The sequence below is a fragment of the Dendrobates tinctorius genome, unplaced genomic scaffold (assembly GCF_039654945.1).
Source record: "Dendrobates tinctorius isolate UK_male_01 unplaced genomic scaffold, ASM3965494v1 ptg000131l, whole genome shotgun sequence".
NCBI classification, from domain to species: Eukaryota; Metazoa; Chordata; class Amphibia; order Anura; family Dendrobatidae; genus Dendrobates; species Dendrobates tinctorius.
The window spans coordinates 4,980,264-5,005,698 of NW_027361799.1; the positions used below are offsets into that span (position 1 = coordinate 4,980,264).

General features: G+C 41.6%; 1 long non-coding RNA gene across 4 annotated transcripts; it reads left to right on the forward strand.

Moving 5' to 3' along the window:
- Window positions 1-397: 397 nt before the first annotated feature.
- LOC141048002 (uncharacterized) lies at window positions 398-25,166 on the forward strand. Of its 4 annotated transcripts, none has more exons than XR_012219939.1 (5): window positions 398-714; window positions 17,781-17,824; window positions 20,568-21,303; window positions 21,491-21,556; window positions 23,907-25,166. It is a non-coding gene; the product is annotated as an uncharacterized lncRNA (long non-coding RNA). The 4 variants fall into 4 exon arrangements; XR_012219941.1 differs by having other exon boundaries at window positions 398-614; XR_012219938.1 differs by lacking the exon at window positions 17,781-17,824.
- The last annotated feature ends 269 nt before the right edge of the window (window positions 25,167-25,435 follow it).

The following is a 25,435-nucleotide window of genomic DNA, read 5'->3' on the forward strand; positions in this document are numbered from 1 at the left end:
CTAGGGTCACACTGCGTTAAAGCAGTCCGTTCAATGCATAGTGTTGACGGGCTGCGTTAACATTATAGCATAACATGTTTGCGTTATGCTATACCACTAGCACAGATGATTCATCTGCACTAGCGGTGACGGAGCCTCGGACAGTGCAGCCCGCGTCCGAGGCTCCGTCACAGAATGACGACAAATCTCTAGCACATGCCGATTATGGTATGCATTAGCGATGCGCCCGATAATGGGGGATAAAGGCAGCATTAATGGACTGTGTTACGTCACGCTATACCACGTTGTAGTGCAGTACATCTATCGGACTGCCATAACGCAGTGTGACCCCGCCCTTACAATTGTAAGGAGATAGACCGAACCGCGGGTACCAGCATGCCGGGTCTGGAACTGAAAAGGCTGCATCCTCTGTTCCCGGGGGGAAACCTGAGAGGCGCGGACATTCACCTGAAGCCTGGGGGAAGCCCTAGGGAGATGTAGCTTCCTGCTGACAGGAAGGGGATAAGGAGAGCCAGAAAAGAGCACTTAGCAGCAGGGGGATAAAAGGAAAGAGCGAGCTACGGACTGCAGTCTGGCACTGGTGTGGAACAGCGCAGAGAGCAGCATGTAGAGCGGTGAGCAGAGCAGGTTCTGACACGGTGTACCCCAAATTACTTGAGAGCTGGCTGGACCACTAACCCCGAGGACACAGCACCCTGCTGGGGAATGTAACTGGTGAGCTGTGAGTAAGGCTATGTGCCCACGTAGCGTTTTAAAACGCTCACTAAAAACCGGACTCCTTCCCAGAAATTGCGCGGTTTTACCGCGATTTTACCGCGATTATGATCGCGATTTTGCCGCGATTTTCGCGTGCGATATTCAAGCACTTTCCAAGCGAATTGAAGCATCGCTTGGAAAGTAATTGACAGGTTGGTCACACTCGTCAAACATAGTGTTTGACAAGTGTGACCAGGTTTTTACTATTGAGGCTGCCTATGCGGCATCAATAGTAAAAGATAGAATGCTAAAAAAAAAAATAAAAAATCGGGGTATACTTACCTTCCGGCGTCCCGCGCTGCCATCCCGGGCCTCAGCGTTCCCAGTAATGCCTTGCGAGACCTGTGATGTCATTACAGGGCCTTGCCGCAAGGCATTACTGGGAACGCTTAGGCCGGGAATGCAGCGCGGGACGCCGGAAGGTAAATATACCCCGATTTTTTTTTATTTTTTATTCTTTTTTTTACAGGGGTATGGTACCCAGGGCCTGGAGGACAGTCTCCTCTCCTCCACACCGTGGGTACCAACCGCACATGAGACGCTTAACTTCCCGCATGGTGGGCATAGCCACATGTGGGAAGTAAGCGATTTTCATGCATTCCTATGGGTGCGGAATCGCGGCAATTCTTTGCTATTCCGCACAAAAGAATGAGCATGCTGCGATTTTTTCCGCGATGCGATTCCGCCGCGGAAAGAAGCGCAGCATTAGCACAGCATGTGCAGAATGCCATAGGAATGCATGGGGGGCGTTCTGTACACGATTTTTAAATGTTTTCGCAGCGTTTTCACGCTGAAAATCGCGGCAAAAATGCTTAAAAATTGCTACCTGGGCACACAGCCTAAAAGTGTAGAAACTGCACTCTGCTGTGTCCTTGGATTTATTTACTGCATCACCTGCCTTGCACCGCAACCACCACCATCATCTTTTACACCTACAACTGCCATGGGGCCTAACACTGCCTGTGGAGAGCTGTAACAACTCTGCTGCATCACCAACAGCCCCAGCGGTCTCTTTTGTAGTGTCGGCTATCACCTTAATTGCCGAACACCATGGGTGGCATTACAAATATATTTCCCCATAAACTACTACCCCCATCAAATATTTACGTTGCATGCCCAGGGTCATGGACCGGGTCACTGCTGCTGTGATATATCACCTGAAGGATCTACTGGCCGGGTATCGAGTAACCCCAACCCTAGGGGGCACTGCAAAAACGTGTGCCTGTCTGGTGAAGAAATACAAAGTTTCATGGCACAGTGAGAAGGCCGTATAACACAGATGACATTCTCATCAGAGTGTGTGGACTAACTGGCGGTTCTCCTGACCCGAGTGTGACAGTTGCACAGAAATACATGCTGTCACATTCGGGTCAGTAGAGCCACTTACCAGTCCGTGCATTGTGATACAATTGTTGTCCGTAATATACAGCGTGAGCCTTGTGGAAACGTACTATGGATGTATGTGCATTTTTTACCTGAGGATTTTCCACACCTAATGCAGGTCTATGGGACAATCTGCACATAAAATTCCGCGTCCCCGAAAGTGAAATTGATTTGCTGCTGATTTGAAAAATGCAGATCACTTTACACAGTATTTAAAAGAAGCAGCAGAAGATTTCTAGAAATACCATCCACTGTGCTAGAATTGTAAGACACTGAATTTTTCATGCAACAAAAACATGCAGCATCAAAAATGTACCAAAATCTCATGGAGGGAACATAGACTAACAATTATGGGAGGAGTGAACCTCCGCACGTGACTGTTAAGCTGTTAAAAGCCGTTGTCACACTCTGACAGTGGCATTTAGCATGTCCGACATGCATGCACATCATTCTTTGTGTCCATCGTCACACCTGTGAAGTGTTCAGTGGTTGCTTTGACAGCCGGAAGTCTGTTGAAGACCTCCATGCTTGTCATTATGGAGCTCCTTTGAAACCAAACCCTGCCTGAGGCCAGGCTTCAAAGGAGACCATGAATTTTGCTATCTGCAACAATGCTATAGTACTGCTGTATATAGCAGAAGCAATCAGACGATCACAGTTTCAAGTCCCCTAAGGGGACTATTAAGAACAGTGAAAAGTAAAAAAATAAAATAAACCATCAAATCACCTTTAAAAATAAAAAATTGAAGAAAAAATAACACACGTGTTATCGCTGTCTTCAGAAAAGTCCGATAGATTAAAATATAAAAACAATTAACCAAATTGGTAAACAATGTAAATGAAGAAAAATTCAAGAACACCAAAATTTTGTCTTTTTGTTTGTTGCAATACCACAAAAAATGCAGCGATCAAAATGTCACTTCTATCCCAATATAGCATCAATAAAAACATTGTCTCGCCACCCAAAAAAAGAAGCCATCACACAGCTCCTAGACTGAAAAGTGAAAAAGTTACTAGTCTCAGAAAATGACGACACAACCCTCAATATTTTTTGGCAAACTTCTGATTTTTTTCTGCTCTAAAATAATTTAAAAAAATGAACATGTTGGGTATTGCTGTATTCGCACTGATGGGCAGAATTATATTTCAAGGTCATTTTACCATAAAATCTAAGCTGTAAAAACAAATCCCAAAAAACAGTGTCAGAATTGCATTTTTTTCACAATTTCTACCCACTTGCTTTTTTTTCACATTTTCCAGTATATTATGTGGTAAAATGAATGACAAAAGTACAACTCGTCCCAAAAAAACAAGCCATCATACAGCTATATGGACAGAACAATAAGATATGTCTCTGAAAAGAAGAGGAGGAAAAACCGGAAACGTTAAAAAAAAAAATGGCTGTAGTGTGAAGGGGTGAGAGGGACAGAATGAGGGAAGATCAATTTCCTCATTGAGATGGAATCCCTTTTTTGTAGGAAATAAGGAACAGGATGCAAAATCGGCACCAAAAGTACTACGACAAGCAAGTTACAAAAATACCGGACATGGCCAGACTCCACACTACTCACTTGTGGTGGCATCCGTACTCTCGGGGGGCCTAAATGTTACAGGTTCAGCTGGAGAGGTGGACTTGACAATCAAAATAAGCCTTCTAAAGGGTTTACTTAGGCCTGAAATGGGGGTCCTTAACCCCTTAATGATGTAGGGAAGATGACCTGAAGGATGGACTTGTCAGCAAGTAGGAAGGAGGGTTTGCACATTTTTGGCAGATAGCAGTGATGACCGTGGGGAAACAGCTAGGAAAGTGTAGGTGACCTGCAGTACCTGGGGTTGACCACAAGATGGCAGGGAGGAGTGTGAGTTCAGGACTTGACAGCAGCTTAGGACTTTAGAAACCATTGGTCCTGGGGGCTGGAGTTACAGGGAACCGGGAAAGTTATAAATTTGACAGGAGGGTTCCAGAAAGTTCCAGTCCCCAGGAGGAGCTCAAGAGGAGAGGAGCCTGTGGCAAAGTGGGTGTTGTGAAGAAAGCTCAACCAGGGGACTGAGGAGAGAAGAAGTCAGGGGGGTGGTCCTGACACGAAGTACCGCAGTACAGACGAGGTCCTGAGGGAAAGCATACCGAATTTGATGACGACAGCTGACCAGTAAAATGACTGTTGGTGTACAAGCCTAAGGCGGCCACAGTGACCAAACTAGCAGTAACGTCACTAAGCTGAGAAAGGGACGAGGTGTGTATCTACGTCCCAAGTGAAAGTACGGTGTTTGTGTATCGGGGCCTGGAAACGGAGGGCCGTTAAGAAATTGCGGTGTGTTGTCAGAGCCATCATTCGGACTGCGGAAAATAAACTTGGACCTGTTGCACCCGAAAACTGCCTCCATCTTGTGTCTTTACGTTACTGCGTGGTATACAGAGGGACCACTCCCCAGTCCGGCCTACTGACCCTACAATGGCAAGAGGTATTTTTGGTTTTCCATTTTGATTTTTTTGCTCCCAGTATTGGAGCCATAAATTTTTCATTTTTGGTCAAAATGGCCATGTGAGGGCTTGTTTCTTGTGGGATGAGTTGTACTTTTGACCGACGCCATTGGTTTTACCATGTTGTGTACTAGAAAATAGGAAAAAAATTCCAAGTGTGGTGAAATTGCAAAAAAAGTGCAATCCCACACTTGTTTTTTGTTTTGCATTTTTACTAGGTTCACTAAATGCTAAAACTGACCTTCCATTATGATTCTAAAGGTCATTTATAAGTTCATAGACACCAAACATGTCTAGGTTCTTTTTTATCTAAGTGGTGAAAAAAAATTTCTAACTTTATTTAAAAAAAATGCACCATTTTCTGATACCCGTAGCGTCTCCATTTTTCATGTTCTCTGGTTGGGTGAAGGATTATTTTTTTGTGCACCGAGCTGACTTTTTTAATGATAACATTTTGGCACAGATAATTTCTTTTGATTGCCCGTTATTGAATTTTAATGCAATGTCATGGCAACCAAAAAAACGTTATTCTGGGGTTTTGACTTTTTTCTCGCTACGCCGTTTAGCAATCAGGTTAATCTTTTTTATTGATAGATCGGGTTATTCTGAACTCAGCGATACAAAATGTGTGTATGTTTGATTTTTTTAAATTGGTTTATTTTGAATGGGGCAAAAGGGGGGTGATTTGAACTTTTTAATTTATTTTTATATATTTTTAAAAACTTTTTTTAAACTTTTGGCATGCTTCTATAGTCTCCATGGGATACTAGAAGCTGCCATAACCTCATCAGCTCTGCTACATACAGGCGATGATCAGTTCGCCTTTATGTAGCTGAATTACTCATTTGCTATGAGAGCCGACCACTGGGTAGCGCTCACAGCAAGCCGGCAGTGACAACCATAGAGGTCTCCAGGAGATCTCTGCTTGTCATGTCAACCCATAGGTGACCCGTGATCACGTGACGGGGTCACCGGTGGGCGGATTTCCGGTACGATTTCCTGAAGTGCATGTTGAATGCCGCTGTCAGAATTTGACATTGGCAATTAACTGGATAATAGCCGCGGGTGGATTGCGATTCCACCCTTGGCTATTCTGGGCATGTCAGCTGTTCAAAAGGATGTCTGTTATTGGCATACTATTACACCCGATGTCGGAAATGGGTTATATATGTGAGAAATCCAGAATATCAGTCGGTCCAAACTAGACTAAATATATAGACAGAGATATAGACAGAGCTATGTGTGTAAACCCTGCCTCTACACACCAGCAGCAGTGGTTTATTTTAAAAAAAAATTGTTAGAGCTTTGTGATTGGTCAATGGTAACGGCTGATGTCGGCACATAGTTGCGCCTAGATTGCAGTTGATTTTTTGAGCTCCTTATTTTAGCCACTCCTTTCTAGACGGCTCACTAGTGAGGTGACTAGATCGGAGTTGATGTTTTGAGGATTTCACTGTAGCCACTCCGATCTAGATGCTTCAGTGCTGAGCTGACTACATCGGATGGGATTTTTTGAGGACCTCATTTTAACAACTCTGCTGTAGATAGTTAAGTGTTGAGGTGACTAGATCAGAATCGGTGGAGCGAGGACCTCAAAAAATCACCTCTGATGTAGACAGTTCAGCACTGAAATGTCTAGAATGGAGCTGGTTCCAGGATCCTCATACAAACTTCATTTTAGTCCCCTCACCTAAATTTTTAATGTTTACTTAATGCTTTTTTATGGAATTGCTCAAGGTTTTAATGGAGCAAATATCACAATTCAGACATGACTATATTTTACATTGTTATATTTCATGTATTTGAGCAAAATTCATTTTTTCCTGTTTCATAAAACATATTTTTATTGTTGCTTTTTGTAGTATAAATGAATACACTCAGCGCTGATTGTTCAGTTTTGCCAGAATGAGAGTTTTCCCGTATGTCCACCAGTCCTGTCTGCATCAGTGGCATTTTTGAAGAGTGGGTGGAGCTTCGCAGGGAGATGCAAAAAAAAGAGCGCAACCGGAAGCAATCATAAAAGAGCACAAACGACTGTCATCATAAAAGATAGCAACCGACAGTCATCATAATATACAGCAGAGAAGTAACATAAATTATTACAGAGATGTCCCATGTCACTGGAGAACATTTCTGGTGTAATTTTTGCCACTTTATAGACTATGATGCTTCAGTCAGCTGAGCTCCTTCACTGGCTGAGACTTGTGAACATATAGGAAGGGTTTATCAAAACTGACCAATTAGAGCTCTGTGTAATATTTTATATTACAAAAAGCAATTATCAAAAAGATGACTTTATTAGTTTTAAAAAATGCACAGTGGTCACTGCTTTCTCCCTCTAACTAGAGTTGACCAAAACGGGTCGGTCATATTCAAAAGTCGGCGACTTTCGCTGAAGTCGGGATTCATGAAATGAAATCCAACCATAGCGTGAGGTCGGCCACGAGGTCGGCGACCAGAGCACCAAAGTCGCGTTTCAAAAGATGCTTCCAGCGCCCTTTTTCAGCCTATGATGGAGGATGCACACTGTGGGCAACGCAATGACATAGGCATCGGTCACCACGCTCTTTGAGAAGGGCATGCAAGTGATTGGCTGGCTTTGTGTGGCGTCACAGGGGCTATAAAAGGGCATGAAGGCCGACCACCATCTTAAATCTGCCAATCTTAGCATTAGGGAGAGGTTGCTGCTACTGATTCAGAATAAGGGAGAGCGTTAGGCAGGGAAGAAGAACCAAAAAACTGCTTCTGCTGTTAGCGATTTCCACTTACAACACAACACTTTGTGTGCAGTGACAGGGGAGGCTCTATTTTTGTGCATCAGCTCTGTTGGCTATTAGGCTGCCTTATAAGGCTCCCTGATAGCTGCATTGCTGTTTGAGACTGCTGTGCAAACTGTTTTTTTAAAAGCAAAAATACTTTTCTTCCTCTTTTCTGCACAGTTACCAAGCGTTCATTTTTCCACCCTTTTTGTGTGTGCAGCAGTCCTGCTTATTAGGCTGCCTGCGTCCATTCTTGGACTGAGATCATCATTGTCAGCGTCCTCAAATTTCTAGTGAGATCCCAATTCTCACCAATCCTATACACACCCTCCACCTTGTCATACACCATCGAATTTAAGGCTGTTACATTGAGGTGTAATCTCTCCTGGGCCTGAGACAATAGTTCAGTGTCCTCAAATCTCTAGTGAGATTCAAATTCTCACCAATCCTATAGACACCCTCCACCTTGTCATACACCATCCAATTTCAGCCTGTTACATTGACGTGTAATCTCTACTGGGCCTGAGACAATAGTTCAGCGTCCTCAAATCTATCGTGAGATTCAACTTCTTACTAATAGTAGATACACCTTCTACCTTGTTTTACAGTACCATATGGCTGGTGGTATTTTGGGTACTTTTTCACAAAAATGAGGAAGTATGTTGGAAGAAGCCATGGAAGTGGGCTGGTCCCGATGGTGGTGTTGCATCTGTTGGTAGTGGCAAAAGCACAATAGCACCTAAGGCAGGAGGTGTTGAGCCTGCGTCATCGTCTGGCTCCACAAGGCCTTGAAGGCTCTCTTTTCTGGGAGTAGGTAAACCACTTCTAAAGCCGGAGCTTCAGGAACAAGTTTTGGCTTACATTGCTGACACAGCCTCCAACTCTCTCGCTTCCTCTTCTGAAGTTTCAAAAAATAAAAGCACTGAGTTGTCAGTGGAGGCTCCTGGTCAGGAACAACACCTTTCCTTGTGTCCTTCACGCCTACCAAAAGTGAAGGATGTGGCAGGCCACAATACTGATTACTCCATGAAGCTCTTTTCACATATCATGCCTGGGTTAACAAGTCAAATCGTGAATTCCCCAGTCCAAGATGAATCTGACATGGAGTGCACTGATGCACAGCCACTGCTAGGTTTTTCTGCTGCTACATTCACTCATAGCACTGCATTGTCCTCGAAGTGTACTGAGGAAGAAATAGACCCTGATGAAACTCAGGTGCCCCTTCCCGCATACTATACCACCTTACACGGTGACACAGAGGAAGTTGCACATGAAATTGAAGAGGAGGAGATGGATGACCCAGTTGTTGACCCAGATTGGCATTCATTGGGGGAAGAGGGTGCCGCTGCCAGTAGCTCAGAAGAGGAGGAGGATCCGCAGCAGGCAACGACATCGCAACAGCTGTTATCTGGCATGACCGTAGCAGTCCAAAAACGTGTTACTAAAAACAAAAGTTGCAGGACAGCTTGGCCAGAAGGTCAAATTAGCACAGCGTGCAAGGTCTCAAAATGTCTTCCATAGTAGGAAGAGTGTAGTGTGGCACTTTTTTGAACAAAATCCTAATGATCAGGCAAAGGTTATCTGTAAGAAGTGCGCAAAGACCTTTAGCTGAGGGAAAAATCTGAAAAATTTGAATACCAGTTGCATGCTTAGACATTTAACCACCATGCACTTGCAAGTGTGGACGGAATACCAAACCTCACGTACCACATGTGCACCTGCTCCGAATGAAGGTAGTCAACAATGCTACATCGCTTCCCCCACTGTAAGCCCACCGGTTAGCTCACCACCAGCATCAAATGTCAAGGTGTCGTCGCAAGGGCAAAGCAGTCATGGAATCACAATGTTATTGCTACCAAAGACTAAATCTAGGCCATCAGCAACACCAACCAACACCATCACCATCAACAACCCTCTCTCAGTCTGCCATGTCCACCGCTTGTTCCACCATATGAAGCTCTCAAGTCCAGCCCACCCTACCAGAGACTCTGAGCAGGACAATAAAGTAATCATCCTCTCATCCGCGTACACTGGCTTTGAACGGCCACATTACCAAACTAATCTTGTTAGAGATGATGCTCTACCGGTTGGTTGAAAGCAAAGCTTTCCGTGAGCTCATGGCCTACGCAGTACATGCTATGACCTACCCATTCGGCACTACTTTTCGTAAAAAGCTATCCCAGCTCTCCATGTGCATGTGAAAGAACGCATTGTCCATGCACTCAAGCAATCAGTGAGTGGAAAGGTGCACCTCACAACAGATGCATGGTCCAGAAGGCATGGCCAGGGCTGTTACGTGTCCATCACTGCGCACTGGGTTAATGTGGTGGATGCAGGGTACACAGGGGACAGCGGCAGTGGGACAGTGCTGCCTAGCCCATGATATAGGAAACAGTTGGCTGTAGGCATTCGACCCTCCTCGCCCTACTCCTCCAGAAGTGAAAGCTCGTCCACAGAGTGCAGTCACATGAGCACTCCATCCGCAGCTGCCAGTGTTGCACACAAGTTGTCCCACTATCGAACAGCTAGTGGTAAGCGTCAGCACGCTGTGTTGAAGATGATGTGTTTGGGCGACAACAGACACACCGCGGAGGTACTGGCCGACTACTTGCAGCGGCAAACTGAGTCATGGCTGGGCAGTCTACATCTTGAGGCAGGCAAGGTAGTTAGTGATAACGGCCGGAATTTTGTGGCAGCCATAGCCCTTTCAAAACTCAGACACATACCTTGCCTGGCTCACACCTTGAACCTGGTGGTGCAGTGCTTCCTCAATAATTATCCGGAGTTAACAGCCCTGCTCCATAAGGTTTGAAGACTGTGCTCGCACATCCGCCAGTCGCCCATACACTCCAGTCGTATGCAGAATCTGCAGCGATTGCTCCACCTTCCCAAGCACCGCCTATTTATCGACATTGCAACAAGGTGGAACTCCACCTTACACATGGTTCAGAGGCTGTGCGAACAGAGCCAGGCTGTAATTCATTTGTGGGAGGATACACGGGCAGGCAGTTTGCAGGCAGACATGGAGATGTCTGGTGTGCAGTGGTCAAAGCTGAAAGACCTCTGTAAAGTCCTTCAGTGTTTTGAGGAATGCAAACTGCTGGTAAGCGCAGACGATGCCACCATAAGCATGAGCATCCCACTTATGCATCTGCTCTTGCAAACTTTGACGCACATTAAGGAGCAGGCGTCTGCAGCCGAGGAGGAAGAGGAGGGGGGAAGTCTTGATGACAGTCAGCCATTGTCTGCTCAGGGAAGTCACGTGGACGAGGTGGAGGAGGAAGAGGAGGAGGATGATGGGGATGATTATTTTGGGGAGGAGGATGCTTCTCAGGGGACAAGAAAAGATGTTTGCGTGGCAAGGTCAGGTACAGGGTTTGTGTGTGACTGGAGGGATGTTGATTTGCCAGAAAATGCTCCTCCACCCAGCACTCGCAGTGCATCATTGACACCTGGAACATTGGCCCACATGTCTGATTATGCCTTGCAGATCCTAAAAAGGGACCCCCGCATTGCCAAAATGATGAACGATGACGACTACTGGTTGGCCAGCATCCTGGTTCCACACTATAAAGGCAAATTCCAAAACATCATGCCACAGGAGAACCTAGAGATAATATTGGCTAACAAACAAGCAACTCTGGAAAACTATTTGTTTGAAGCATTCCCAGTACATAGCGGCGGTGATGTTTTTCCAACGAGCCGTAGGGGGCAACATGGAAGAGGTGTTCATGTTGCACACAGCCGATGTGGCGTTGGACAAAGGGTTTTCATGACCATGTTGTGGACTGATTTTTCAAGTACCGCTCACACGACTGGTAAACTGCATCGATCAAAAGTGACAGGAGACAGCAGTTGTCAACTATGGTAACAAACTACTTCTCATCACATATCGATGTTCTCCCTCACCGGTCATTCCCCTTTGACTATTGGGCCAGTAAACTTGATACCTGGCCTGAATTGGCACAATATGCCTTACAGGAGCTCGCTTGCCCTGCTGCTAATGTGTTATCTGAACGAGTCTTCATTGCTGCTGGATCAATCCTGACAGAAAAAAGGACCCGTCTGTCGACCCAAAATATTGATGACCTAACCTTTATTAAAATGAACCATGGATGGGATTCAAAGGATTTTGTCCCACCCTACACAACTGACACGTAGGTTGCCCGAAAAATGGCTTGCTTTTGTCCTCCTCTTCCGCGGACTTCTCCAATTACTCCATTTGCAGCTTCTGAATGTCCAACATCAACATATGCCATTTTCTCCACCTCCCTAACTGGGCTGCCTCCCCCCACAGGGCCGGGGTCACCACCTGGCGCACGCATCCATGTGAGTGCCTTTGCCCTGGACAGGTGGGTGGGCACACGCTTTGGCAACGGCACTGGCACAAGGTCCCTCATAGTAGAATCAAGTGTCTCTGATGGTGGGGGTGCATACCCACCGTCAGACACACCGGCGTACTATGAGGGGCCCTGTGCCAGTACTGCCGCCCACGAGTGGGTCCCCCCTGCTCGCTCAGGGCACCAGCACTTGCAATACTTAGCTCTCCCTGCTCCACCACTGTGTAGTCTGGCCTGTTAAATATTTCACTGGGACTGCCAATACAAATTTGGTGAAATGATGGTTAAGACGTAGCTATGCCCTGTCCTGCTGGGCTCTATCTTCAGATGATTAATGGCTTCCATTTGTTATGGACGTAGACTCACAATGAGATGCAGTGGTGGTTTATCATCAGCTTTCACGGTTTTCTGACTCACAGACATGTGACATTCCTGCCCACATTTTTAAATGTGTCCTCTCATGCCAATCCAATCCTACGGCCTGTGACTTGTGTCTTTTGCACTCCAAAGCTACCTGACAGATCATGATAGGCAGTGAGGACCATGTCTACATCTCTCCCTGTGACCAAAATTTGATGGAGACGAGTAATGGTGATGTGATCCACAGTACTGCGATACAGCAAACCTTTCTTCACAAGAACTGTTTTCGCTGTCTCCACAGACAAAGTAATTGAGGGTCAGTATCGCCTCTGAGAATTCTCCCAGAAGTTTTTACCGTGATTGCAGAAATTTTAGAATTACTAATCACTTGACTTTCCGTCTGCACTTGTATCCATCTCATTTCCTCTTGAGGAGAGTCTGGACTGTCTTACTGAGACTGAAATATATATGAAGATTGAAAAATAGCCCAACAGTGTATACTGGTGTACGCTTCGAATACATAACCCTTTTTCTACTTTTTAGATTCTTGTCTAATCCATACTGAGGCTGTGAGTGTCTTTGTCGGACTCCGGAAATATACACGCAGACTTTTAATGTTTAAACTATGCTATATATACCTGTTATCGGGTAATACTGTACCCTTTCTCTGCTTTCTACAATCTTGTGAAATCCATACTGGGCCTGAGAATGTCTGAGTCTGCCTCCTGATTAGAGTTGAGCGGTGTTCGAGTCGACCTGTTCGCCCTGTTAAAATTCCAGCTGTTTTGGGAGGTGTTCGAGCCATTCGTCGAACTCGAACACTTTGCTTAAAATTCGGCTGTTCAAGGTTCCGTTCGAGAACGGTTCGTTCACCAAAAGCGTAACTTCATTTTCACATTAATAATGGTTTTCAATGTTAATAGACTGTTTCATGGCATAGTAGTGGTGTGTGGCTGCAAGCGGTGTAGTACACCTGTCAAGGAGCTACGCCTTGTGTGTTTATAATTATTTTTTACCGCATCTTGTCCAGAAAATCCTTTTGGGCCTTGTAGCACTGTCTACTACTCAGCAGAGGAGCCCACCAGTAAACCAAGCTATGCCGCCTGTTTATGTAAGAACTCCGTGCTACTAAGCATAGGAGCCCAGCTGTTAAGGAAGCTACAGCATCTGTGGTTTGTGCCCTTTTTTTTTTTTTTTCCCTTTTTTCTGTAATGCCGGTTAGGCCTAATTCCAGAATTCCGGTTGACCTGCACTTACTGGGAAATCGTCGTTCGCTGGGAAGAATTTTAATCCCAGATCCCCATCACTAATGGGGTTCAGCGGGTTATCTGCACCTGTAAGAGACACATGCTGGTCCTTTCAGTGTAGCGCGCATGCAGCCCCGAACATGTAAGGGCATGACAGACCTGTTATTGATTGATCTCGGTTGCCAGAGCCTCGCGTGTCCCTCTAGTAAGCTTGACGCATACTGCGGGGGCATGCCGGAGTCTCGTTCGTTAATGGAATTAAGCTGACAAATCGCTAGCATAACTAAAAACGGATATCCACCACCACCCACAGAATCAACAAAGCTTGCAATCTGTCCATCTTTTCTGTAGCTGGCATGGTTGAGGTTTCCTGGGTGGAGTCGAATTAAGCCGCAGGCTCCACTCCTGGTGGTGCCCTTCTGGACATTCCTTTAAGGTTCAGCTTTGCAACCATACTGCCCCGGAAACCAATCACTTTGCCTTCATGGACGCTGTTCGGAGGTTCGTAGGAATAACGCCGCCCCATCGGCAGTTGGCCTAATTTATGGTGGGAAGTCCGACGGTATATGATCGTCTTCGATGTCAGATTTCTACAGTTTTTTGGTATTTTACATTTTTATTCTAGCCTTTCTTGACTTCATAAGGGCATGACATGCCTATATCTGTGTCTCCTCCTCCCCCTTTAACTCCTCCACCTCTTTTCTATATGTACTGTAGTTGCCGTTTTCCATATGTTATTTTTATAGTCTGAGCATTTTGTCTGCTTTGGGACACCTTTTAAGGTGTTTTGTAATTGTTTTCTATGTGTTTGTGTTTGCCTGCCATTGTTTTCAATGGTGTTCGACTTTGTTCGTCGAATGTTCGACAAACATTCAACGAACTTGCCTCGTGTTCGACGAACCAAAACTAACTGGAACACTAGCGGGGTGGCTCAACACTACTCCTGAATATATAGACATACATTTTTAATGTTGAGACTGACAATCATTCTTTGACTGTATAGAACTGTACGCTTATGATACAGTACCATATATCTGATGTTATTTTGGGTTCATGTTCTGCATCATTTTGAAGTTTGGTGGAAGAGGCTGCGGACGTGGGTGTGGGGGGGGCCAGCTGGTGCTGATGGTGGTGTTGCATTTGCTGGTAGTGGCAAAAGCACAATAGCAGCTAAGGCAGGAGGTGTTGAGCCTGCGTCATGGTCTGGCTCCGGAACGCCTGGAAGGCTACCTTTTCTGGCAGTAGATTAAACGCTTTTAAAGCCGGAGCATCAGTAACTGGTTTTGGCTTACTTTGCTGAAACAGACTCCAGCAAATATGCCCTCCTCTTCTGAAGTTTCAAAAAATGCAAGCACTGAGTCGTCAAGTGCTGGCTCCTGATCAGGAAGAACCCCTTTCCTTGTGTCCTTCACTCCCACCAAAAGTGAATGATGCAGCAGGCCACACTTCACATTAGTCAATGTAGCTCTTCCCACATAACATGCCTGGGTCATCAAGTCAAATCGTAAATTTCGCAGTCCAAGATGAATCTGACAAGGAATGTAGGAAGAACCAACAAAACCACCGAGAAAATGTCCAAAGTTACTTTATTGATAATTAGCATATATATAAATAAAATATGTATGAAGGGGGTCAATGCCATGGATAAGGCACTACCGGGGACCAGAATATATGATAACATAAAGATACATATATACACACAGATACAATGTATTAATAAATAATGATAATATAAATATAATTATAAATATATAAAGTGACCATGCTATAATGTATTGCCAAATTTGTATTAATAAAGTGCAAGGTATAGATATAGTGCAGCAAAACGGTTGTGCAGCAATATACAGTGGGGCAAAAAAGTATTTAGTCAGTCAGCAATAGTGCAAGTTCCACCACTTAAAAAGATGAGAGGCGTCTGTAATTTACATCATAGGTAGACCTCAACTATGGGAGACAAACTGAGATAAAAAAATCCAGAAAATCACATTGTCTGTTTTTTTTTTTTTCATTTTATTTGCATATTATGGTGGAAAATAAGTATTTGGTCAGAAACAAGCAATCAAGATTTCTGGCTCTCACAGACCTGTAACTTCTTCTTTAAGAGTCTCCTCTTTCCTCCACTCATTACCTGTAGTAATGGCACCTGTTTAAACTTGTTATCAGTATAAAAAGACACCTGTGCACACCCTCAAACAGTGACTCCAAACTCCACTATGGTGAAGACCAAAGAGCTGTCAAAGGACACCAGAAACAAAATTGTAGCCCTGCACCAGGCTGGGAAGACTGAATCTGCAATAGCCAACCAGCTTGGAGTGAAGAAATCAACTGTGGGAGCAATAATTAGAAAATGGAAGACATACAAGACCACTGATAATCTCCCTCGATCTGGTGCTCCACGCAAAATCCCACCCCGTGAGGTCAGAATGATCACAAGAACGGTGAGCAAAAATCCCAGAACCACGCGGGGGGACCTAGTGAATGAACTGCAGAGAGCTGGGACCAATGTAACAAGGCCTACCATAAGTAACACACTACGCCACCATGGACTCAGATCCTGCAGTGCCAGACGTGTCCCACTGCTTAAGCCTGTACATGTCCGGGCCCGTCTGAAGTTTGCTAGAGAGCATTTGGATGATCCAGAGGAGTTTTGGGAGAATGTCCTATGGTCTGATGAAACCAAACTGGAACTGTTTGGTAGAAACACAACTTGTCGTGTTTGGAGGAAAAAGAATACTGAGTTGCATCCATCAAACACCATACCTACTGTAAAGCATGGTGGTGGAAACATCATGCTTTGGGGCTGTTTCTCTGCAAAGGGGCCAGGACGACTGATCCGGGTACATGAAAGAATGAATGGGGCCATGTATCGTGAGATTTTGAGTGCAAACCTCCTTCCATCAGCAAGGGCATTGAAGATGAAACGTGGCTGGGTCTTTCAACATGACAATGATCCAAAGCATACCACCAGGGCAACGAAGGAGTGGCTTCGTAAGAAGCATTTCAAGGTCCTGGAGTGGCCTAGCCAGTCTCCAGATCTCAACACTATAGAAAACCTTTGGAGGGAGTTGAAAGTCCGTGTTGCCAAGCGAAAAGCCAAAAACATCACTGCTCTAGAGGAGATCTGCATGGAGGAATGGGCCAACATACCAACAACAGTGTGTGGCAACCTTGTGAAGACTTACAGAAAACGTTTGACCTCTGTCATTGCCAACAAAGGATATATCACAAAGTATTGAGATGAAATTTTGTTTCTGACCAAATACTTATTTTCCACCATAATATGCAAATAAAATTTAAAAAAAACAGACAATGTGATTTTCTGGATTTTTTTTTTTCTCAGTTTGTCTCCCATAGTTGAGGTCTACCTATGATGTAAATTACAGACGCCTCTCATCTTTTTAAGTGGTGGAACTTGCACTATTGCTGACTGACTAAATACTTTTTTGCCCCACTGTATATGTAAAATAATAAATAGTGCAACAAAACATATTAAACATAAAAAGAGCAATATGTGGCTCAAGTGCATACAATTGAAGTGAATCACTATAAAGAAGTTGCACAAAAACAAAAAGTGAAAATAAACAATCAATGTTGCATGTAATACCTATATGCTGCAGGGGTCCCCGAGATGTGCCAGCCCCGACGCGCATTTCGGCGTACTTTCGTCAGGGGGTGACGTCATCCAGGATTGAGGGTTTTTTTAAAAGGCAAGGTAACCAATGAGGGGAGAGTGAGTATGATATGATGCGCGCTAGCCTCATCTGCTGCCAGGCAACCCCACATCACTAGTCCACGTGTATCCCACCTACGTCGCAGCGGTATGATGCGGCGCAGAGGGACGCAGACAAAGCGGGCGGGATCCCCGGGAGAGTGACGTCAGGGCGTGTGCTACTCAATCCACTATCATTGGGCAATGTAGTCACATGGTACAAAGGTCCTGTGACTACCAACAATAGATAAGAGGCTCAGGATTGGATTAAAACCATCACATGGTACAACAGGTCCTACATCATGTAAACAAAAACCAATGAATAATAGCATATAATTACAAATATAAATTAAATAGTCATGAATAATAGATTATTGTAACTGGCCACAACATATACATAAATACATATATCCATCGGCACAAATAAAGGATAAATGCAAATAATAATAATAACAATGTGTATCAAAAACAAAATCAAAATAAGAAAAATAAAATAAATATGAAAATCAGAAAAATAAAAAATAATGAAAATAATAATAATAATAAATAATAATAAAAAATAAAAATAATAAACACTGTGTAATAATGAAAAATAAAAAATAAACAAAAAATAATATAAATGATAAAAATATATAGAATAAATTAAAAATAAATATATATAGAAAGGTAAGCCAGATAACTATAGTATAATTTGTTTCATTCTTTTTTTTCTTTATTCTTTGTTGCATTTTTTCACCACGGCAGCGCCACCTGACGAAGCCAGGATGCCACAGAGAGAAACCATCAAAGTAAGAAGAAATAAATTACTATAAAAATCAAAAATATATATATTATAATATGTAAAAACAGTAGTGTTATTCATGACCATACTATATATATTTTTGTGTAGGACCTATATAATTAAATAAAAGTACAATAAAATATATGCTAATACAATGCCCATAAGAATAAGTAAGAACATATATAAAATATATAATGCTGGATGACAAGGTGGTCAAAGAAAAGGAACATAGCTGATACTCTCATTAAGGCCCAATGGATGTATTGAATTTAACATCGATATCCATCTAGTCTCCATCTGTGCTAATTTCTGACTTATTTTGCCTCCACGTATAGAATATGGAATCAAATCAATACCTCTGACACGAAATTTACTTGAATCACAGTTGTGAAATTGTTTAAAATGCCTCGGGATGGTTTTTAAGGCAGAAAGATCATTCTTGTTTTTTGCAGCATTAATCCCAATCACGTGCTGCCTTACTCTAACTTTTAGTTGTCTAGTGGTTAAACCCACATAGATTTTTGAGCACGGGCAGGTTGCATAATAAAGACTGTTTTAGTGTCACAACTGATATGATGTTTAATACAATAACTCTTAGATCCAGAAGAGTCGGTAAAAGTGTCAATTTTATCTATATTCGGACAAGCGACACAATGACCACATAGAAAAGAGCCATTTTTTTGTTGAATCTGTGACAAAAAAGTAGGTTTGGACTCATATTGATAATGACTTCTCACTAAAGTCTGCGAAAATGAGGATGAGTGACCTCATGGAGATCAACATCCGACACTGCGGAGACACCATCACATGTTTCTCAACGCAGTGATTCTAGAGCAATGCCCCATCCCTTATGGGAAATATGCAAAAACATGTAAATCAACAGCCGCGAAGACACCATCACATGTTTCTCAACGCAAGCAATGACTAGCCAGGTCTTTCACCGGGAAGTAACAACCACGGGAAGGGCAGTCTCCAATGAAGGAAACCACCTATGCCAAAACATGGTATCCATCCACAGACAGCTGTTTCGTGGTATTGCCCCTCATCTGTGTGGAGTAGGAAACTGGCTAGTAGGAGCAATGCCTAGTAAAAAGACTGCGAAAATGAGGATGAGTGACCTCATGGAGATCAACATCCGACACTGCGGAGACACCATCACATGTTTCTCAATGCAGTGATTCTAGAGCAATGCCCTCATCCCTTATGGGAAATATGCAAAAACATGTAAAACATGTAATTGCTTGCGTTGAGAAACATGTGATGGTTTCTCCGCGGCTGTTGATTTACATTCTCACTAAAGTGTCACGAAGATTCCGAGAATGACAAAAAGTTATACTAGGATACTCCGTCAGATATTTTGACAGAGTTTGGTCAGCCATTAAAATAGGCCATGATTGTTGCAATATTTCCCTCAGCTTCTGATTTTGAATATAATTTGTAATAAACTGAACTACTGAGGATGTAGCCATCTTAGTCCTAGAATATAATAAGTCGTTTCTAGATGTGTATCTTGCTCTATTAAATGCTCTTTTAATTCAACGATGACTATAACCACGATCTAGAAAACGAGATTTCAATTCTTCAGCCCTCCTCTCAAAATCAAGGTCATTGGAGCATATCCTTCTAAGTCTCAGAAATTGACTTACTGGAATAGACCGTACAAGGGACATAGGATGGGAAGAAGATGCATGTAGTAAAGAGATTGTTGATGTTTGTTTTCTGTAGATATCGGTTTGAAGAATATTATTAACATAATGCCTAACCGTTAAATCAAAAAATTCAATACTACTACTATCATAATGATATGTAAGATGGATATTCAAAGAACTATTATTCAAATGTGACATAAATAGTTCCAAGGACTCAGCAGAGCCCTGCCATATGAAAAAAATATCATCAATGTAATGTGCCCATAATAGAACACGATACATTAGATGGGAGTCATCATCAGATGAAAAAAAGTCCCTCTCCCACAGCCCCAGGACACGTGGACTAGCAACATGGGGTTGCCTGGCAGCAGATGAGGCTAGCGCGCGTCAAATCATACTCACTCTCCCCTCATTGGTTACCTTGCCTTTTAAAAAAAACCCCAATCCTGAATGATGCCACCCCCTGACGAAGAGACGCTGAAGCGCGCGTCGGGGCTGGCACATCCCGGGGACCCCTGCAGCATATAGGTATTACACGCAACATTGATTGTTTATTTTCACTTTTTGTTTTTGTGCAACTTCTTTATAGTGATCCACTTCAATTGTTTGCACTTGAGCCACATATTGCTCTTTTTATGTTTAATATGTTTTGTTGCACTATTTATTATTTTACATATATATTGCTGCACAACCGTTTTGCTGCACTATATCTATACCTTGCACTTTATTAATACAAATTTGGCAATACATTATAGCACGGTCACTTCATATATTTATATTCATTATATTTATATTATCATTATTTATTAATATATTGTATCTGTGTGTATATATGTATCTTTATGTTATCATATATTCTGGTCCCCGGTAGTGCCTTATCCATGGCATTGACCCCCTTCATACATATTTTATTTATTTATATATGCTAATTATCAATAAAGTAATTTTGGACATTTTTTCGGTGGTTTTGTTGGTTCTATCTTATTGTACCGAGTCGTCTTGTTTATATTCAATGTGTGCTTATGTGTGTTGAATTGACATCATATTATTGCATTTTCTCCTGGAGTATATTTTAATTTGTATATACTGTGTTTTGCACAGGTTTCTCTCTATGGACATGGATTTTAATGCCAAGGAACAATCCTGGCTGAGCCGAATTAATCAATTATTCGGTAGTGGTGGGTCTAATGCTAATGGCTCAGGTGGTCAAGGATTAGCTGATCTCTCTTCTAACATTAAAAATCTACATACACGCACGCGTTTATGGTGGAATAGGGCCTTTTTACAGAATTATGTTAGTCGTGATTTAATACCTAGGGGTTTACGTGTACGAGTGATCCCCTCCTTTCCCATTGAAGATGATGAATTTATAAAAAAAATTGGGAATAAATATGTAATAATGCTTCCAAAAAATTAATGGAATTATTAATTCATCTTAATACCAAAAATCTGACTAATATTGACTCACAATTGGAGAATGCCTGTACACTAGCTAGAAACCAGTTGACGGCAGAGAATCTCCTATTTATTAATACATCTATGGAAAAAAGTTGATTCATGGGTCAAGGAAATCCAGGAGAATCAGTCTCATAAATTAACTAGGGACATGAAGGATCGTCAATTAAATAAAATATACAACTGGAAGAGACCTTTTGTTTCTGAAAATACTCATATTCGGACAACATCTATTTCCTCTATACCTTCTTTGAGTGAATACTCTGATGCCTCAGCCACTTCATCCACATCATATAAAGACGTTGTTAAACGGAAACGTAATCTACGGAATTCACCACATAAGAGAAGAAAGGATCATTCTCTTCAAGAAAATCAGCTTCAGGTAATTAATTTAAGTATGCATCAACTCTCTGAGATAGATTTGAGAGTTCTTGGTAAAGGCCTTACTTTTTGTCCGGATTCACGTTTTGATACTTTTTCAGCTATCAAGGATTTACACCTATTTTCAAGAACATTAATGTTCAAAAAATATTTTCATGATGAAACAATACACGATCTATTTCCAACAGACGCGGAGCAGGAAGCATTACAGATATTGAATGAGCTGACTTTGGAACATTCATCTTGTGAAGGAGGTAAGGTCCCTTCTTCCATCAAGCCTCATTCTAAGAAATTTCCATCTTTTACTTCATGTTCAAATATTGATTTATTTGTGAAAATCGTAAGTGAAGAGTTTAAGAAGATTCCCCAGAACATTTCTAAAGGTAATCTGTAATATGAGGAACGTATGAGCATTGATAAATTAAAAAATTTACCAGACGTAGTTATAAAGCCTGCCGATAAAGGCGGCAATATTGTTATTTGGCCATCTCCATGTATGAAACTGACGTTTTCAAACAACTTCGTAATAAAGTTTGTTACAAAAAACTTTCATTTAACCCATTGTCCTCTTATGTGTCAGAGTTAAATAGTATTTTAAATGAAGCCATGGAAAGTGGTACTATAACCAAAGAATTGAGTCCGGCATTAACCATGAAAGAACCTTGTATACCTACTTTTTACCTTTTACCAAAGATTCACAAAAGCCTAACATTGCCCCCTGGAAGACCGATTGTATCTGGTAACTCTAATTTTTTGGAAAATGTAGGTAAATATATAGATTTTAAACTTAAACCTTTAGTAGAATGTCTTCCATCTTTCATACGAGACACTAGTGAATTTTTGAAGAAAATTGTTGGTTTACACATTGGTGATAATGCACTATTGGTTACATGTGATGTTGAAACACTATATACCAGCATCAGACACTCGGATGGTATACAAGCCACGAGATATTTTTTATCCATGTCAAATAATTCTCTTTCAATGGTTAATTTTATTACAAAGGTTCTTGAGTTTAGTCTGTCTCATAATTTTTTTACCTTTAAGGGGTCCTTCTACCTACAGCTCCAGGGTACGCTATGGGGGCACCATATGCACTGGCGTATGCTAATTTATTCCTGGGGCTGTGGGAGAGGGACCTTTTTTCATCTGATGATGACTCCCATCTAATGTATCGTGTTCTATTATGGACACGTTACATTGATATTTTTTTCATATGGCAGGGCTCTGCTGAGTCCTTGGAACTATTTATGTCGCATTTGAATAATAATTCTTTGAATATCCATCTTACATATCATTATGATAATAGTAGTATTGAATTTCTTGATTTAATTGTTAGGCGTGATGTTAATAATATTCTTCAAACCGATATCTACAGAAAACAAACATCAACAAACTCTTTACTACATGCATCTTCTTCCCATCCTATGTCCCTTGTACGGTCTATTCCAGTAAGTCAATTTCTGAGACTTAGAAGAATATGCTCCAATGACCTTGATTTTGAGAGGAGGGCTGAAGAATTGAAATCTCGTCTTCTAGATCGTGGTTATAGTCATCGTTGTATTAAAAGAGCATTTAATAGAGCAAGATACACATCTAGAAATGACTTATTATAATCTAGGACTAAGATGGCTACATCCTCAGTAGTTCGGTTTATTACAAATTATAATATTCAAAATTTGAAGTTGAGGGAAATGTTGCAACAATCATGGCCTATTTTAATGGCTGACCAAACTCTGTCAAAATATCAGACGGAGTATCCTAGTATAACTTTTCGGCGTTCTCGGAATCTTCGTGACACTTTAGTGAGAAGTCATTATCAATATGAGTCCAAACCTACTTTTTTGTCACAGATTCAACAAAAAAATGGCTCTTTTCTATGTGGTCATTGTGTCGCTTGTCCGAATATAGATAAAATTGACACTTTTACCGACTCTTCTGGATCTAAGAGTTATTGTATTAAACATCATATCAGTTGTGACACTAAAACAGTCTTTATTATGCAACCTGCCCGTGCTCAAAAATCTATGTGGGTTTAACCACTAGACAACTAAAAGTTAGAGTAAGGGAGCACGTGATTGGGATTAATGCTGCAAAAAACGAGAATGATCTTTCTGCCTTAAAAACCATCCCGAGGCATTTTAAACAATTTCACAACTGTGATTCAAGTAAATTTTGTGTCAGAGGTATTGATATGATTCCATATTCTATACGTGGAGGCAAAATAAGTCAGAAATTAGCACAGATGGAGACTAGATGGATATCGATGTTAAATTCAATACATCCATTGGGCCTTAATGAGAGTATCAACTATGTTCCTTTTCTTTGACCACCTTGTCATCCAGCATTATATATTTTATATATTTTTTATTTTAGTATATTTTATATATGTTCTTATTTATTCTTATGGGCATTGTATTAGCATATATTTTATTGTACTTTTATTTATTTTATTATATAGGTCCTACACAAAAATATATATAGTATGGTCATGAATAACACTACTGTTTTTACATATTATAATACATATATTTTTGATTTTTATAGTAATTTATTTCTTCTTACTTCTTATGGTTCCTCTCTGTGGCGTCCTGGATTCGTCAGGAGGCGCTGCTGTGGCGAAAAAATGCAACAAAGAATAAAGAAAAAAAGAATAAAAGAAATTATACTATAGTTATCTGGCTGACCTTTCCATATATATTTATTGTTTATTTATTCTATATATTTTTATCATTTAGATATTATTTTTGTTTATTTTTTATTTTTCAATATTACACAGTGTTTATTATTTTTATTTTTCATTATTATTATTATTTTCATTTTTTTTTTTATTTTTCTAATTTTCATATTTTTTATTTTATATTTCTTATTTTGATTTTGTTTTTGATACACATCGTTATTATTATTATTATTTGCATTCATCCTTTATTTGTGCCGATGGATATATGTATGTATGTATATGTTGTGGCCAGTTACTATAATCTATTATTTATGACTATTTAGTTTAAATTTGTAATTATATACTATTATTCATTGGTTTTTGTTTACATGATGTAGGACCTGTTGTACCATGTGATGGTTTTAATCCAATCCTCAGCCTCTTTTATCTATTGTTGGTAGTCACAGGACCTTTGTACCATGTGACTACATTGCCCAATGATAGTGGATTGAGTAGCACGCACCCTGACGTCACTCTCCCGGGGATCTCGCCCGCTTTGTCTGCGTCCCTCAGCGCTGCATCATACCGCTGCGACATAGGGGGGGATACACGTGGACTAGCGACGTGGGGTTGCCTGGCAGCAGATGAGGCTAGTGCACGTCATATCATACTCACTCTCCCCTCATTGGTTACCTTGTCTTTTAAAAAAACCCTCAATCCTGGATGACGCCACCCCCTGACGAAGGTACGCCGAAACGCGCGTCGGGGCTGGCACATCCCGGGGACCCCTGCAGCATATAGGTATTACACGCAACATTGATTGTTTATTTTCACTTTTTGTTATTGTGCAACTTCTTTATAGTGATTCACTTCAATTGTATGCACTTGAGCCACATATTGCTCTTTTTATGTTTAATATGTTTTGTTGCACTATTTATTATTTTACATATATATTGCTGCACAACCGTTTTGCTGCACTATATCTATACCTTGCACTTTATTAATACAAATTTGGCAATACATTATAGCACGGTCACTTCATATATTTATAATCATTATATTTATATTATCATTATTTATTAATATATTGTATCTGTGTGTATATATGTATCTTTATGTTATCATATATTCTGGTCCCCGATAGTGCCTTATCCATGGCATTGACCCCCTTCATACATATTATCAATAAAGTAATTTTGGACATTTTCTCTGTGGTTTTGTTGGTTCTATCTTATTGTACTGAGAGGTCTTGTTTATATTCCATGTGTGCTTATGTGTGTTGAATTGACATCACATTATTGCATTTTCTCCTGGAGTTTATTTTAATAAGGAATGTGGGTGGCCAGCCAGGGCAGTGGGGTTAATTGGTACTGTGCCTGTGTCTCAGAGGGATGTGTCACGTTGGTGGTGATGACCCGTTCCGTGGCCCTGGGCGTCCATGCAAAGGGGTGAATAACGTTTATAGGTGAATGAT